This window comes from Oreochromis aureus, linkage group 8 (genome assembly GCF_013358895.1).
Source record: "Oreochromis aureus strain Israel breed Guangdong linkage group 8, ZZ_aureus, whole genome shotgun sequence".
Lineage (NCBI taxonomy): Eukaryota > Metazoa > Chordata > Actinopteri > Cichliformes > Cichlidae > Oreochromis > Oreochromis aureus.
In genome coordinates this window covers 13,083,791-13,099,707 of record NC_052949.1, presented here as the reverse complement: position 1 = coordinate 13,099,707, position 15,917 = coordinate 13,083,791, and the positions used below count along the sequence as shown (strand labels likewise).

General features: G+C 42.6%; 1 protein-coding gene across 4 annotated transcripts in view; it reads right to left on the bottom strand.

The window, feature by feature from the left end:
* LOC116327521 (zinc finger MIZ domain-containing protein 1-like) overlaps window positions 1-15,917 on the bottom strand; it is a 112,899-nt gene that overhangs the window by 62,175 nt on the left and 34,807 nt on the right. For 2 of the 4 annotated variants that reach the window (XM_039616462.1, XM_039616461.1), the window contains one exon: window positions 2,025-2,150. The exons of the other annotated variants lie outside the window; for them this stretch is intronic. The gene's annotated coding sequence lies outside the window, so the exon portion shown is untranslated. The remainder of the gene's footprint in view (window positions 1-2,024; window positions 2,151-15,917) is intronic. 4 annotated transcript variants of the gene reach the window in all.

The following is a 15,917-nucleotide window of genomic DNA, read 5'->3' as shown; positions in this document are numbered from 1 at the left end:
GCAATCTGTATCAAAACCCTGGGTGAGGCAGACAAAAAGGGAACACTTGCATAACGTAGGAGCCTGATGTTACCCTGCAGAATTGGACCTCTAGTGCCCCCCCCCCTCCCTTTAGTCCTCCCTTTTTCTGTCTTTGACTCTCCCTCTGTTTCCCTCCCTGCCTCTCAGTCACAGGGGCTGGATTGTTCTGCTGAGGCTTGGCAGAGGCTGCGGATGGGAAAAGTGCAGGGGAGGCAGCTAACACTTCCTGCCTCCCTGAATCAGAGAGTTAACCTTCACCGAGGGCACAATGGCTTCTCGTTAGCGAAACCACCCCACATGCAGGCAGCCTGTCACCAGCCATGTTCCTGTTCGCTGACCCCCTTTTGTGTTTCTCTGTCCTCTGTTGGACTTCATGTCCGACAGCAGCTGCACCTCAGATGAGCACAATGGAGGAGTTTTACAGTATAGCAACTAGAATTAAAAGTAAGCATTTAGTCCTTTCGAGGACTTGAGAGTGATGCATACTAGCAGACAGCAGCCTTACTTGGATTTGATATTTCAACTTGAACTGAGGTTAAGATTACAAGAGTGAAAATGAAATTAAATAATCTGCCGTGCATATGTGCATATTTGAATGGGTTAGCACTTTTGAATGGTACTATAGTCCAGTCCAAGCCACTTAAGTTGCAGTTCAGACATGCAGTCCATGTCAGTGCAGATACGGATAAATATCACGAGTTACCGTGATAGATGACGGCCAGAAAATTGTTTTTGTACAACACTACGACTTCACAGTGAGGCTGACCTTTAACCTTTTGGATATCAAATGTCATCAGCTGACAATTTGAACCAATCAGGCATTTCATTTTTGCGGCCTGTTGTTAAATTCTAAGTGAACGTTTGTGCTGCAATCAGATTTTCTCTGGGTGCATCCTGAGATATTGCTTTCACAAGACTCAGACAGTGCTGAGGTCACAGTGACCTTGACCTCTGGCCAGAAAAAAATATGAGCAGCTCATCCTTGGGTCCAAGTACAGGTTAGTAACAAATCTGAAGTAATTTTCTCGAAGCATTTAAGACATATGAGGTTAATATTGGGTGGATGGATATAGAGACAACACAGGGAAACAATGTCACCAGCCGCTGCTCTCACTGGAGCAGAGGCACTGAAGAATAACAAGGTATGGAGTTTAAAAACACAGACCTCTGTGGCCCACTCCTGATCCTTGAAGCAAGAGACTCAAGGCTACTGGAAAAACACATCTTAGTCTCCAACTAAATTTTCAGCACAGAAGTTGCTTTGTGGGCAAAGTAGCCTAGACAGACTCTAACAAGAAAGTGTCATTTGATTTGCCATTTGACATATCAAGGAATCTCATGATGCCTGCAGTTTCAAGCAATCAGGTTTATCATCCCTACAGAAAATCGCTGTGTTACAGACCTTCTTTGTATAAATAACGGAAATAAAAACCTTATCTTCAGAGTAATAGACAACCTTAGACAACTTAGGACAAGCAAACACTATACTGTACATTCCCCAGGATGGATTATGAGACACACACAATCTCACAGAACTACCATAGCACAAACAAGAATGATATCACCCACCCACCACTGTAAAAAGGTGGATTCATGCTGGTGTATGTGATTGAGATAAGGGGTACAAAACAATGTGGGCTGAAGAGATGACAGGAAACAAAGCTGAATTTGTCCAGATGAGTCACAAAAGTCAACAGAAAAGAGTGAATGCAGTGGAGGTAAATGGTTTCTCCCTTGTTTTCCTCTCATTTTCACCGGCAAAAAAAAGGAGCACGAGGAAGGCTAGCCTAAGAGAAAATAAAGCATTGATTTTGCACACCGCCCTCTCTAAGGCAGAGGACTCCAATCAATAGGCTCAAGTAATACTCTGCACAAGTTTAATGCTTGAGCTGTACAGAGGCAGACAACTGCTTTGTCTGGAAATTATTCCTTTTTTTTATTGCAGTGGCATTGCTGTTTGAAAGCGAAACAAAAGTAACTAGATCTGTTTAAAGAAACCATACCCAGGACGCCGATGACCAGAAGTCTGAGACTGGTGAAGCAGTTGGTGCGCGCAGATCACCGTGTGGTCAAGGGTTCATCTAAATCAATTGGGGAAGTTACACGTGTTAGCCACTTTGTACGGTCATCTGGAAGAGAAAGGGAGGAGGAGGAGATGGGGGAGGGGTTTAAGGCATCAGGAGAGAGGGTCATGTTGCAAATCAGCAGCTGACCAGAGAGATGACCTCCAGCTAAAGCTGTGACCTTTGACACTGAGTTCTAGAAAAGCTGGAGAAACAGATACTGTCGCTCTCCATGAATGGAGATTGAGCCAAGATAGGCATATGCTTCTTTGAAGTAGCCAATGAAAACTACAAACTGAAGGGTCTGCAGGTGATCCAATGCCTTCCACCAACATAAACGACTCAAGTAAGTCTGGCTGAGCATATGGGGAATCTGATGAACTAAACCCAAAAAACAGTTCCTCCACTTTCATTTCCTGACTGCTTGCTTTTCCTTTTAAGGTGCCTCCCAAGTTCCTTCACCACCTGTAAAACGTTAAAAAGCCTTGACCCAAAGATTTGAACACTCATTAAGCTTTTTAACGTGGAGAATTCTCTGATATCCACTCTCTCAGATGTTTCTCTCTGTGCTGACCAAATGGTATATCAAGTTCAGGAAATTAGCTAGTTCCTGTCGGGGAAAAGAAAGAAAGAAAGCTGAACAAGGCCAGTATCCATGCAACACAGCTTTTACGCTGATGCTTCTCAGGCTTCTCTTACATCCCGCGGACAAAATCGGAGAGAATCAAAGCTCATCTACTCTTTTATGTTGGCTTCAGAAACCATTTTAGTATGTTTTGTTGAAATTGAGACAGAAAATGAAAATATACAGCTGCATGCATGAATATGAGCTTTCGCGGTGCAGTCAATTGCATGCTAGTCAAAGGGCAGACCTCTCAGCACCTTAAAAACACCTGGATATTCCTCTGGGCTAGTTCTTTGCAAATAATATGGCCATTAGGTCATTTAATATCCTCTGGATAAATTGCTTTGGACCCTTGAGACACAACTGCTGTCCACACATCAGAAACCAATCAAAGGTCTGTCCTAGTTATGGCAAAGACTCTGCCAGGCTTGAAGCCGCAACATGTCTCCAGGGAAATAGAGAGAGGCAAGATAATCAAAGACAATCCACCACTTCCTGTCCTTTATCAGCCCAAAGAATCTAAATGGGCTGTGATTAGGGTCTCGCTTTAACCAAATTTATCATAAGCAAGATTAAACTTTGAATGGCAGTGAAAGTTGACCCACTGAGTGGTCGGGTGAATGACAGCAGTACCATTGCTAGAGCCACCACCAGCACCAGCCTGGGTTTGGCATGTCACACAACTGTGACCCCAGTCGCAGTCACAACCCACACACACAGTGTGGCTTTAGCACTGGTTGAAACACTAACCCTGCTGTTTCCGTTGCACTCTTCAAACAGACAACTGGCCCCTGCAGCATGTGGTGAAAAGCGCTTTCTCGTGCATGAATAAACAAGTGCACACACAAAGACAAAAATACAAGCTAAAGTGAGAAAATCTAAGTCGTTTACATGAAAAAAATAATTTAAAAAAAACAACTTATCAACGAGATTTCGCCTAGTTAGCACCCGATTCTTTGCTTGAATCTGCACAGTGTCTACTTGAGCTCTGTTGACCTGCAGGCGTCGAGGCAGACCTTTGCATGCTGCAACTGAAATTAGGTTAGGAGAAGTCATTTGTCTTTGGTGGAGGGAGCACGAAGAAAAAAAGAGAGGCTAAAGAGGCCAGATTGAGCAGGAAGGCTGCAAAGGGGAAGGAGTTCATGCAGACTAACATCTGTGATATTTCTTCACTTCATACTCCTTCTCCCATCCCCCCCTCTTTGCGTGTGCCAAATGTTAAGGTGGGGCTTACAAAAGCAGCAAAGTGTAAGTGTAGTATTTTTGGTGGGTGTTGTGAATAGTGCTGTTGCTGATGGCCACATGTAATCATAAATTCTTAAAGTTTGAAAAAAAAAAAAATATAAATCAAACGTTTTTATATTCCTACTATTAAAGTCCAACAAACTGTATAAATTTAGTTATTTGCAATCCCTAGTTACTTGCAACTTATTTATCTCCATTGTGGTTTTTTGCTGCTTTGCGAATGAGAATGATGTTACAGCTCATTGCTACACTATTTTGCAAATTCAGCAGAAGGTGAGGCGAGCTTATTGATTATATGCATTTACCTTTTAACGACCAGCGAGCTCTGGAAAGCCTCCGCTCGATTTCCAACCGAAAACACTAAACATGCAAATATACTTGATATTTCCAGGTGATTGCGTTGTAGTTTAGCTGATTCTGTGGTATTAAGCTACTTGCAAGGAGGTAAGACATCTGGATATTAACTGTGAATTTGTGTTGATTTCGTAACCTTGAATTATATTGTAGATGTTAGTGCACTAACTCATCTGTAAGAAATAATAAAAAACACTTTCTAAAGATGAATCAGATGATCATTAGATGAATAAAAATAATTCTCTGTACTGTTAATTTCTCTTTTCCACAATTTTCCATTATTTTTTCTTCTTCACCTCTTATATTTATTCCTCTGTGCTTTGACCTCTGTAAATGTATTTATGATTGTAATATCTTTACCTCACAATATAAAACACCTTGAGGCGACTGTTGTTGTAATTTGGCGGTGTATAAATAAAACTGAATTGAATTATAAACCTGTTCTACTGTTACTATTATGGTTATATTACTTTCAATTAAGTTTATGAAAAATGTATGATGTAATGCTATTTAAAGCGTCACCACAGATTGTACATGCATTCCCGCTCCTGCTCTCTTAAGTACAAGCTAATTATGAAAATTGCCCTAGAACACAACTGTTGCTAGGAAGTAAGAGGTGCATGAATATCTGTGATAACTGCCAATGTTTTGTCACCATGCCATTGCTGAGTTGTTTATAAATGGAGTCTAACAGGCTAACTAGCACAGAGTGCTAACAGCTCATCCCTCTGTCCATGGTGGGGGAAAACCTCACTTTACTCCACTATGTTGGTTCATTATCTCAGCCTCCTCTCTGGGAAAAGCACAACCGCAAAATGCCTCAGCTTGCTTGAACAGATACTTGCAGCGTGTTGTGGGCTTGCCCCACTTTGTCTTAGATACATTACATACTCGCACACAGGTATACACAAAACCTCTGTGCCCTATCGCTTGGTAATAGGGCTTTTCTTTAGGTGGATGTAACAAGGAGCCATGCAATGCCTGGGATTTTTAATAAACACAAATAGTTGCTGTAGGCGACTATAATGGGGCAGTTTGTCCTACTTTTTTTAAACAAACATCTATTATGTTTATGTTTAATTTATTTAAAATGCATAAATATGATTTTTTAACTCATTATATAATGTGCTCATGCTAATATGCAAGCCCCAGTAAATGCTGTTAAGTCATGTTAAGACGCTTATTCACGTCTCTTACGTGCTTATAGGACTACATGAGTGTAGCTAATAGCAACATGTTCATGGTTAGATTATTCATGAGCAATTATAACAGTGACTGTTAAAAGCAATGATAAAAGTCTTGATTTTTTAAAAAGAATTGCTTGTAAAAAGTTGTTGAAAATGACTGAAGCAGTGTAACATCTTCAAGACTTTAACCTTCAACAAAAATCATAACATTTGGCAAATTTGTAAGTTTAAGGAGCTTTATTCTTAGACCGTAACAATTAACTGATGATCACGCTCGTCTTAGATTAATTCTTTAGTTAATTGATTAATTAAGTAGTCATTTCAGCATTGCTAATTTGGGGCTTAAGACAATGCGTGAGCATCCCACCCTTACCCGCACTGAGGGGGTGGGGGGAGGACACATTCAGGAAAAAAATGCTTGGCCGCTGCTGCCACCTTGTTCTCGTGACTGGAAACATTATTTGTCTGCTGGCTCAGATGGTGCCTCCAGTCTCTAAGATGAGACACCCCCCCCTCCTTTTTTCCTCCCTGTGAGCTCTTGTACCCCTCCCCCCTTCACAGTTTAGGACCCACCCTACAGGGGGGTTGAATTTAATAAAGGCTCCCTCAGCCACATGCTAAAAAGGTATGCAAATGTGCAGGTCCTTCTGTTTTCTGTTGTGTGTGTGTCCCACCACCACCCCCCCAAAAACCAACTGACTGCTCTTCTCTCCGAGCCAAAGCCAAACACAGAGGGAGGGAGAAAGACAGCGTGCGAGAGAGAGAGCAAGAGAGACAGAGAGAGAGTTTGGGTGTTTGTTTTTCAGAGGGATGGATGATTTTGTTAGGACTGCTCCTGGGTATTTGATCTGAAAAGCTATTACGATCATTGCGATTAGAATTAATTACATTACGAGCTACAGGAATTGTGAAAGAGGTACTTGATGTGCCTCCTTGTAGAGAGAGGAATCATAAACGCGCACACATCCAATAATTCCTCGAGAGCGGCAAGATGAAATTAATAGCGCAACAAAATTGGCAACCTCAAGGCCATTGCTAATAAATAAAATAATAAAAATTAAACACCCTTTCATATGTGTGCTGTAAAAAAGAAAAACAAACAAAAAATAATAATACAATATTGACTTCTCCAGCCTTCTGAAGCAGTTCCTCCTCCTACATATCAGTGATCCCTATCTAATACAAAGGCCCCAGCCTCTGCGTGGCTACCATGATGACCCGTGTTCATGAGGAGGTGAGAGCTGATCATTTTGTTCCGATGTAGTGAGCCGTGACAGGCAGCAGTGCGGGAAGGAGGTTAGGGGGTGGGGGTGCAGAGGGGAAAAGGGAGGAGAGGAAGGCCACAGAGAGACCCACCAGAAGCAGCACAGAGTAAGGCCAGACTGAGGGGACCAGCCTTTCCTGCTGCTTCCTTCCCGTGCTCTTGGCCAGCTGAGCAATCAGGTCACCTCTCTTTCCCGTGTCGCTTCTGGTCAATTGTTCTCCTCTTTCTCCTCTTTCTCTCTCCCTCCTCTCCTCCAAGTGCTACAGCCTGCAGCTGTTGCAGCTGATGTCATTTTTTGATAGGATTTTGTCTGTGCCTGCTTGTTGGTTGCTGCCTCTCTGCCTAAACAAATGCAAACACGGTGAGGGCTCATTTAAACAGGCGCATTCTGCGAACATGATGATCTTTCATGTGGGACACATGGAGGGGAGGAGGAGGAGCGATCGCAACGCTGCTCTCATGCAAACCCGGGATAACATGCAAATATAGATTTGTTCTTTCGAGTTCTTCCTGGTGTTATCATGAAAAGATGCTCGCTTAACTATGCAACAACACAGCAAAACATTATGGCATGCCGCCTCTCCATTCATACAAGCAACGTTTTTTTATTCTTGATCCATAAGCACCAATGCACTACTCACTTCCTACAACCACTATTAAGCTCAGTTAACTTCAGTTGAAGTTAAATTTGCAAAACAATATCAAGGCTTAATCCTGGGGGTGCTTGAGGAAAATCCATGGCAGAAACTAATACAGCACTTGCTTTAAGCTATGAGGGGAGACATATAGAGGGAGTTGTGATGATGCTAGCTGACAGTTAATTCCCAGCTTTGATGTACTCCAACACGGTCATGTTAAAAAACTCCCCTGTGTAAGTGTGCCGGAGACTTAGCGTCAAAGACAGATCAGATCGTGTTCTGGCTTGTTCAAAGACCAAGAATATTTACATTATTGGCTCAAACGGCATTCGAAGTGACTACATCATCATCGTCGTCAAGGACAGAACGGGGCTTGCCGGAAGATTTGGCACATTCTCATCCCTAAAAAGAAAGATAAACGCAATCTTTCTTCGTTTGTGCGTTAAAAATGAGCAGTCTCACAACACCGAACAGACTCTAGAAACAACAATCTGGTGAAACCGAGAAAGAGATAAATAAAATCTGCGTGCATGTGTAACAATGTGATGCATATTATTTCCTGACCTTGAAATAACTGCCACTTATGAAAAGCTGTTTTGGTATGAGAGACACCGATTATAGCCCATTTCTAGGCCAGCACATAATCAGTGTCCAAGTTCCAAATCAATGACCTACTTCCAAGCACACACACACACACATCGCCACTGAACATATGCTGTCAGGCAAACTCTTTTTTAACAGCTTAATGTGGAGAAAGACAGAAATCAAATCGAGCCGACACTTTGTTTTGATCTGAAATTTTAACCGCAAGTAGACTTTTAGACACCCAAATAAGGGCAACATGATTTCATAACAAGCAGGCAGAGCAGCCGAGGCCCTCCGCCGAGCTGCTTGTGTTATTTTGACACTGGCTGGCAGCGAGGGGGGCCAGTGGGGTCACGAGCGCCAGTGCTTTACTAGTGAGAGTAGTTCAGAGCTGACCTGGATAAAGTGAAGAAACAGTCGGCGCTGGCTTCCACAGCCTCCCGCGCTGTGAGGAAACGTGAGTGGCGGCTTGCTTGGTGAGGTCAGGGCTACACAGAGCGCAGCCCCAGCATGCCAGTTCTTAATGCAGGGTGGGCTATTTACAGAAACACCCCCCCCCCACTGCCTCTCCTGCTCCCCGCGACTCGCCTCTACAACCCCCTCGAGCAGATCCACCACCACCACACAGCTCCATGTACCATGCATTCATGCAGACACATGGCGAAGACTTTTCTGAGGATCGAGCTCCAGTCTTCCAAAACCAGGAAATACATCTGAGTGTATCTTTTAAATGAGACCTTATTTGACCTGTGGGTATAAACAGTCAACATGAGACTGGAGACTGAGAGGGTAAATGAGCTGTCCATACATACACATGCAGCCGTCATGTACCGCAGCCCCAGACAGACTGCAGGCGGATGACAAAGACAGACAGGTCGCCATGATTTAACAACTAGAGGACGCTAGGTTACACGTGCCTTGGGTTTGTGTTATAAAGCTTCCCTTTTTCGATGGGTTAGTTCTCGCAAATGACAAAAATATATTTCTTCATTTAGAGAATAGGTGCACATTAACCATCTCTAAACTCCACCCATACATTAAAAAAACTTGCCTTCACTGTTCCCCCTGTCCATACTGCCTGTGGAGAGAACCCAGCCTGATTTCAGCATCCTGATTTAGACAAACCATGAGGGTTGTTTCCACAGTTACAGTCACACTGAGACGGTTTTGTTTGTATTTTTTAGGCTTTAATATATGCATTTTGGAGAATTCTGCTTATGCACATCGCTGTAAGCTGTTTTCCTTTGGCTATTTACTTCTACTAGGTCTTCAAGTTCATTGTGGTGGACCGGAGCAAAAATATCATGTTGCATCAAGAAAACTGTTTTATATTGCAGGCAATAGCTGAAGAATATATAGAGAAACAAAGACACCATAAAGAAAACTAGACTTTATAAAGGTTTTAAAAGAGACTAGCTGGATTTGTATAACTTTTAGACTGTTTGGCTGTATTCTGCAGGCACACGTTGTTGCCATTCAATTTTCTATTGTATAGTTATCATATTATTCCTATATCTACTTATAGAGACAGGCCTGTAGATTATCCACATAAATCTTTTAATGCCTTGTGCATGCATTTTAAATCCAGTTCCCCTTGATGAACTCAAAAACTGCATAGCTACTAGTAGCAAGTGCAAAAATACAGGCAAGAAAAAACCTGAACCCTTGACCCCTGTGTGAGGGGATCAGGTGGCTCCGTTATGCTCTGGGGGCTTTTTGCTGGCGATGGTTTGGGTCCACTTGTTCCTTTAGAGAAAAGGGTCACTGCAAATCAATACAAAGTTGTTCTGAGCGATCACCTTTATCCTGTGATGAAACATTTCTATCCTGAGTGATTTCTTCAGCGTAACAATGGCGGCATTGAGGGGGGTCGCTGAATGGTTCGGTGATTATGGACATTATGTGAATCATATTCTTAGGCCTGGGTAGTCATGGGAGATTTTAGTGCTCTCCACACCATATTCAAAACACCCATTTAGGGAATACCTTTAGGAAGAATGGCATTTCTTCCCTCTAGTACAGTTCCGGAGATGTGGAAACTAAATGCCAAGGTGCATGAAACTCTTCTGGCAAGGAGCTTCTCACTAAGACATGTTATATGGGGCTTTCTTTTAATTTGTCACCCATCATGGAAGATGTTTTTTCAGTCATTTTTCATGAAGGCGTGACACGCATTAGATGAATTAGGCGAGCTGAGTAAAACTGCACGTATGTGATTTGTACTTTGGCCCACCAAGAAGAGGCCTCGGGGCTGTTAAGATATTTTGACGCAATCCTCCACGACTGTGTGTGGCGTTCGAGCCTGCCGTTTCTCCTGGGAGCATTGATCCCGCATAATGACTTTTGTGGAAAAAGCTCTTTCCACAATGGACAGCCTTGTCTTGTGCCATACTCGTTATCGGGTTTAGACAACACAGGGATGGAATATGAACATGCCAGCGAGTGAAATAATCCTTTCCTCTTTTTCTTCTGAAAGGTAGATCAGGTTTTGTCACCGAATCACTGCAGAAAGCTATTATGCTGAAATGATATAAAAACAAATCAATTTTTCCTGTTCATGCATGGTTTCACAAAACTATTCCTCAAGCCCGGAGGAACAGGCGCAAAATTAGTTTGGCTGAGCGTGGCCGTTAATACGGCGAATGGGGGGAACCATTCGGGAAAAGGGATGGTGAAATACGTGTTTTATTTCCTTTTATCAATGAGAAGGCAAACAGAGTTAACTATTCATCCAGGCTTTATTACTGGAGACTAAATGAATGACTTCCTTTCTCTGTGCTTTGCTGGTCTCCAGAAAGGTTAAACGGGTATATCCTGCTGACCCTCTTCCCCACTTAAACCATAAACTTGACCCTCTTCGGGTTCTTGCTCTGCAGCTGAGCCGACTGGTCGACTCCTGCAGGAAAAGTTCAAGCTGAAAGCAAAAGACCGAGGATGTTTTTTTTCCCAGCATGTCAGGCACAAAGAAAATAAAACAGGTAAAGCTTTAAAAAGTGATTTCATAATAACAATAAACAGCAAACTGGCATACGAGTGGAAAATCCAAGACAAGAGCATTACGACCCACTGTCCTGCCCAGTGCATTGTAGTCAGACAAAGACCTCAAAGCTGTGTTTCTGGTGAAAAAAGCAGAACAAATGGGGATTACAATATTTGAGGAAATAGAGTCTTTCAGTTGACCTACATCCCCCAAAGAGACTCCAAATTATAATCCGAGCATACATGTTCAGCTATTGAATTTTTAGATTCTTTATCAACACCATGAAATTGTGTTAGATGGCAACTAAATGGGCAAAAAGGGGAGATTAGTAGCTTGAGATACTGACAGCACTCACATGAATCTAAAGGTTGAAATGAAGGCTGAGGGCTCATGATTTCAATTGATTCTATTCTCTTCTAACTCGACAGCTTTAGATAAGAAAATCAACACATGCAGTTACACTCGACTGTGACGCTAAAAACAAACAAACAGAAGAATCCACGACTAAAAAAGTGCAGGCTGTATTAAATCATTCTTTACCATTTAGCAGCAGCCTCTGCAGTTTTGATTAGAGTATTCACCGAACCCTGCACTTTAACACTCTAAATCAATTAGATGAACTAGTGTGCGCGCACACACACGCACATTTCAGCTGTTTAAATCCAATAATGATTTAATGCATGGGCATCCTCTAGCATAGACCAGTCCAATAATCATACACGCACACAAACGACATCCATTAACGGCTTCGGCGATGATAGCGCAATCACTAACAAAAAAATAACCAAAAAACTTTTCAGTTATTTAAATGCGTAAAAAATATAGATTAAAGTGGCCACGCTGAAACTTTCAGGCGCACGGTTTTAAGGCTTTTATTTTTTTGTTGATTAATGTCAGAGCATTAAAAAGGAGAAGTGCAAAATAAAGTCGAACTTCCTTCTGTTTTTCTCGACTATTTTAAGGTTAGAGTAACCACAAGTTGGAAACAGACTCACAGTTATTCCACCTACAACAACCACATCTCCGATATGTATGAGACTTACAGAGTCACACAGAGACTTGATTTATTGATTTATTAATATGTAAATGACGTCTAATTTGTTTCATCTTGTTTTCTCATCGTCGTGCTTTATGGGAACTGACTTTACTTTGCTTCTGCCCTTTGCCTTTCTATACAAATACGCACGATCATTATCCTGTATTATTGTTGACTGTTTAAATAGCGTGTGTCTCTGTGTGCGACAGAGAAAAAGAGAGAGAGAGAGAATGCTTGTGTGTATGTATGTTTACGAAGCCTCAGGAAATACCAGGACAGACATGCTGACTCTCCAGCACTTCGGGCCCATGTGACTGGAAACACACAGGCCAGATTGTTTGCATGTTTGCTTGAGGGCCGTGATAAGAACATTGGGTTAGAGAGAAATATCAAAGCAGAACTCGGCATCTGAATCTGGCCTCGCACCAAAAAAAGCGGTCCGGTTTGGCTGCTTATCTCCCGTTAAACTTTTGTTTTTGAGCGATCAGCCTCCCTGATAATTTGCGTGATGACTCTTGCGTTCGTGTCCCCGTAGCGATCCAGTGCAGTCAGCCTCCATTGGCTCCCTGTTCTCATTACATTAGCATAATGCAAATGCATTTAGAGTCGGTAACCTTGCTGCCGCTCAGCACTATTTACAGCGTATACACACAAGCGCTGTGAGAGCTGCACTGCTTGACAGTTTCTCTTTGGCTACACGCCTCTAATATATTAATACATCAGTGTATCTGTTTATATAAAGAGAGGTAAGACGAGCGGGAAACGTAGCACCCTTTAACGTAACAAAAAGCCATGTGGCTTTTTTTGTAGTTAAAACTGAGTTGTGCATGATTAAGATGTTACTGGAGCTAAAAAACACAGTTTCCTCATTTTCTAGCTGACATCAAAACATTTTTTTAAGTCCTGCCCTGTCTTGTTAGAGGTCACTGGAAACCCAGCCGTGGATCGTTATGAAACTCAGGGTTTTTGAGTATTTTGAAGAAAGAATCTAACCTCTTACCTTATCTCTTAATTAATGCATGCCATCATTAGAATCAAATAAATTAGATTAACATTGACCTAATAAGAGACAAGGTAGACATTAAGATGTGTAAGATTCACTACATCCTTCGCCCCGTCAAAGTTGGTTCCTGGCACTCAGGGAGCTTTCTGGCTGGTCTTTTGTGCATTTCCTGCTTTGATACTCTCACATCAGCATTAACATCTCACATGGATGCCATTATAATGTCATTAAATGCTGTGTCCAGCAAAAGGTGCAAGCAGCCAGTCTGAATAATTAATTCCTCCTGTTCAAGCTGCGGGGACTCTGATCAGAGCTCAACCTGGTAACACACTCTGTTATGATTGGCTAAAGCAAGGTCAGTGTCTTAAGAGACCTGGCTCTTAATATCCAGCAGCAATTAGTGGCTGCTGTGCGGGCGTTGCACATGTTATTATGTGATAGGGGAAGGAGAGTGACCGCAGGTAGAGATTTAATGTTATGTTTCTGCACGCTGTCACCAGGCAAAATGAAGCACAAATCAAGTGGCACCCTAGTGGCTAGCACATAAAAACACTGTTTCGAAAAGGAAGCAGGGTTACAAAAACTGTGGGAAGCTGTGGAAATAAGCAGATCCTAGGATGATTTTTCCACGCAGAGCGCAACAAATAGTGACAGCTTAAAATGTGAGCATGGCAGTTCTTGGTAGAATACCTAGCATGCCCATCAGCATTTTACACCCTGGAAATGAGGGTGTCCTCTCTCACAGAAATGACGTCTTGCCTACTGCTGGGTGGTGTGCTTTGGTGTTATTTTGGCTTATCATGCACCATTCACTATTTCCGTCCAGGTGTGTGAAGAGGTCTCTAAAGGCAGTTATGTGATACATGAATGCAGGAGCGGAGGGATTTTACTATGGCACAGAGGGAGACTTCTACATCAGCTGGAAAAGGTGTTCTACAGAAAAATGTGGAAAAATCTCTACAAATGTTTGGTTTCCTGTCCTGTATTCAAATTCCAGCAAATCAAAGGGGGATTTTTCTTTCGTTCTGAATAGCAACACCTTTTAGGGGAAGACTACAGTGAGTCAAGTAAGCCTCGAGTTTGAATAAAACACTTTAGGGGTGTGTTAAAGTCACAGCTGCACAAGCAAAGATTAACCATAACCTTAGAGTAAGCGGCAGCATTTGTTGGGAAACCAGACGGGTTGAAGACGTTGAAAGGGTGACGCTGGTGGGATGCTAATGTGGGAACATGTCAGGTGAAAAGAAGCTGCTAATGAGCCGATGACCGCTTCGCATCCTCCGAAGGACAAGGGTGTGACTAGGTATCGACTGAGGATCGCAAATGCAGGGAAACTGTCCATTCCCACTTGTAGGAAAGATAAAACCGTGCAGAACAAAACCAAATACAGTCACAGAGAAGACTGCTGTCTCCATCCGAACACAACAGCAACAAAGGAGTCAAACAGAAACTTCCAGTAAAATGACCATGAGACGGACTTCACGCAACTGAGCGTCGACTCCCTATGAGTCAAGCCATTGTGAGGCGTACAGCGCACAAGTCTAGTTCCCAGTGAATCAGAGCAGTCAGCTGCCATCCACCACCTCAAGGCACAAGGCAGTCTAGCACAGGACTGCAGACATGTGACCAGATGTCTCACACAACCGCTGTTACTGTACTGCAACACTAACAGTGAGCTCTTAGATAGGTCCCGCCAGTGTACTACCTTCTAAACATGTTTGAACAGGCTTTCTCAGTTTATGCAGTTCGGATGCATACTGTGAAGATATAGCAGGTGTTTGTAAATCTATAGATAACTGTGACTTTTGATTTACAGTCTGCTGTCAAGAGGGCGCAGTGACATCAATACTGTAGCGAGAGTTTGTCTGAGGCCTTGCTGAGGACACCAAAATATCTCTCCACTTCTTCTGCCCCCCTTCCACTGACAGCGATACACAGCATTACAGCTGTCTAAATATTACTTCTCCCTTTTTCTCCTCTTCATCTTGCTCCTCTCTTGCCTTTTCTGTCCCTGTGTGAGCTCACAGACTTTGAGCAGGATGAGTTTAGGAGGGACAAATGTTCAACTGGCGCAACTGTGGATGTCCACATTTGGGGCACCGTTGTCTGTCCGGCGTTCAGCTATAACCAGCCACACACCTGTGGTGTTACTAATCTTGCAGCTAACCATGATTTAATTACTCCAAAAATAATGTTTTCTACAAGGCAGTACCAACGTGTCACTATATCACTGAACGCAACTAAGCTTTTAATGCAGTTTATATAAGAAGCCACACTAACGCTAATCTCATAAAAGGACAAACAGAGCCATTGAAAGTCCTCTGCTCTTTACTTCATTAGTGGCTCAGCTTGCTCTCCTTATGCAAAGAGTCCCCAGGTGCATGAATGTTTCATGGCCACCCTTGCTGCCTGCTTCCCTCTGCTCAGATTCAGTCTTTCCTCCCTCCTCCCTGAGGAAGCTCAAACTCCACTGTCAATTGCACTCACTTACACTCTGCTACCGTCATCAGCAGCCATTACCGGGGGGAGAGGCGGCACATAAGACAGCTGTTTTGCCTTGATGACTCAATCATCCCCTTTAGTGGGATTAGCATCAGTATCATCATCCTTATCATAGCCTTTGATCCCAAAATTACCAAACAAGTCTGAAATTGATGACAATCAGCCTGTCAGACGTAAATTCACAAGTTGTCAAAAAGATCGGACTTCGCTGTATAACACTCAGTCATGCCAGATGCTACATTATACATTTGAAGTATGAAACGTATCAAGTATGAAGCTACTTTAAGGCATTTCACACTTTAATGTGACAAAGTTGTGTTTGTCGTAAATCTATAATTATTAAGATATCAGCTCTAGATCATTACTATTTATGGCCCATTCAAAATAGGACTAGTGCCAGCACAGAACCAGTGT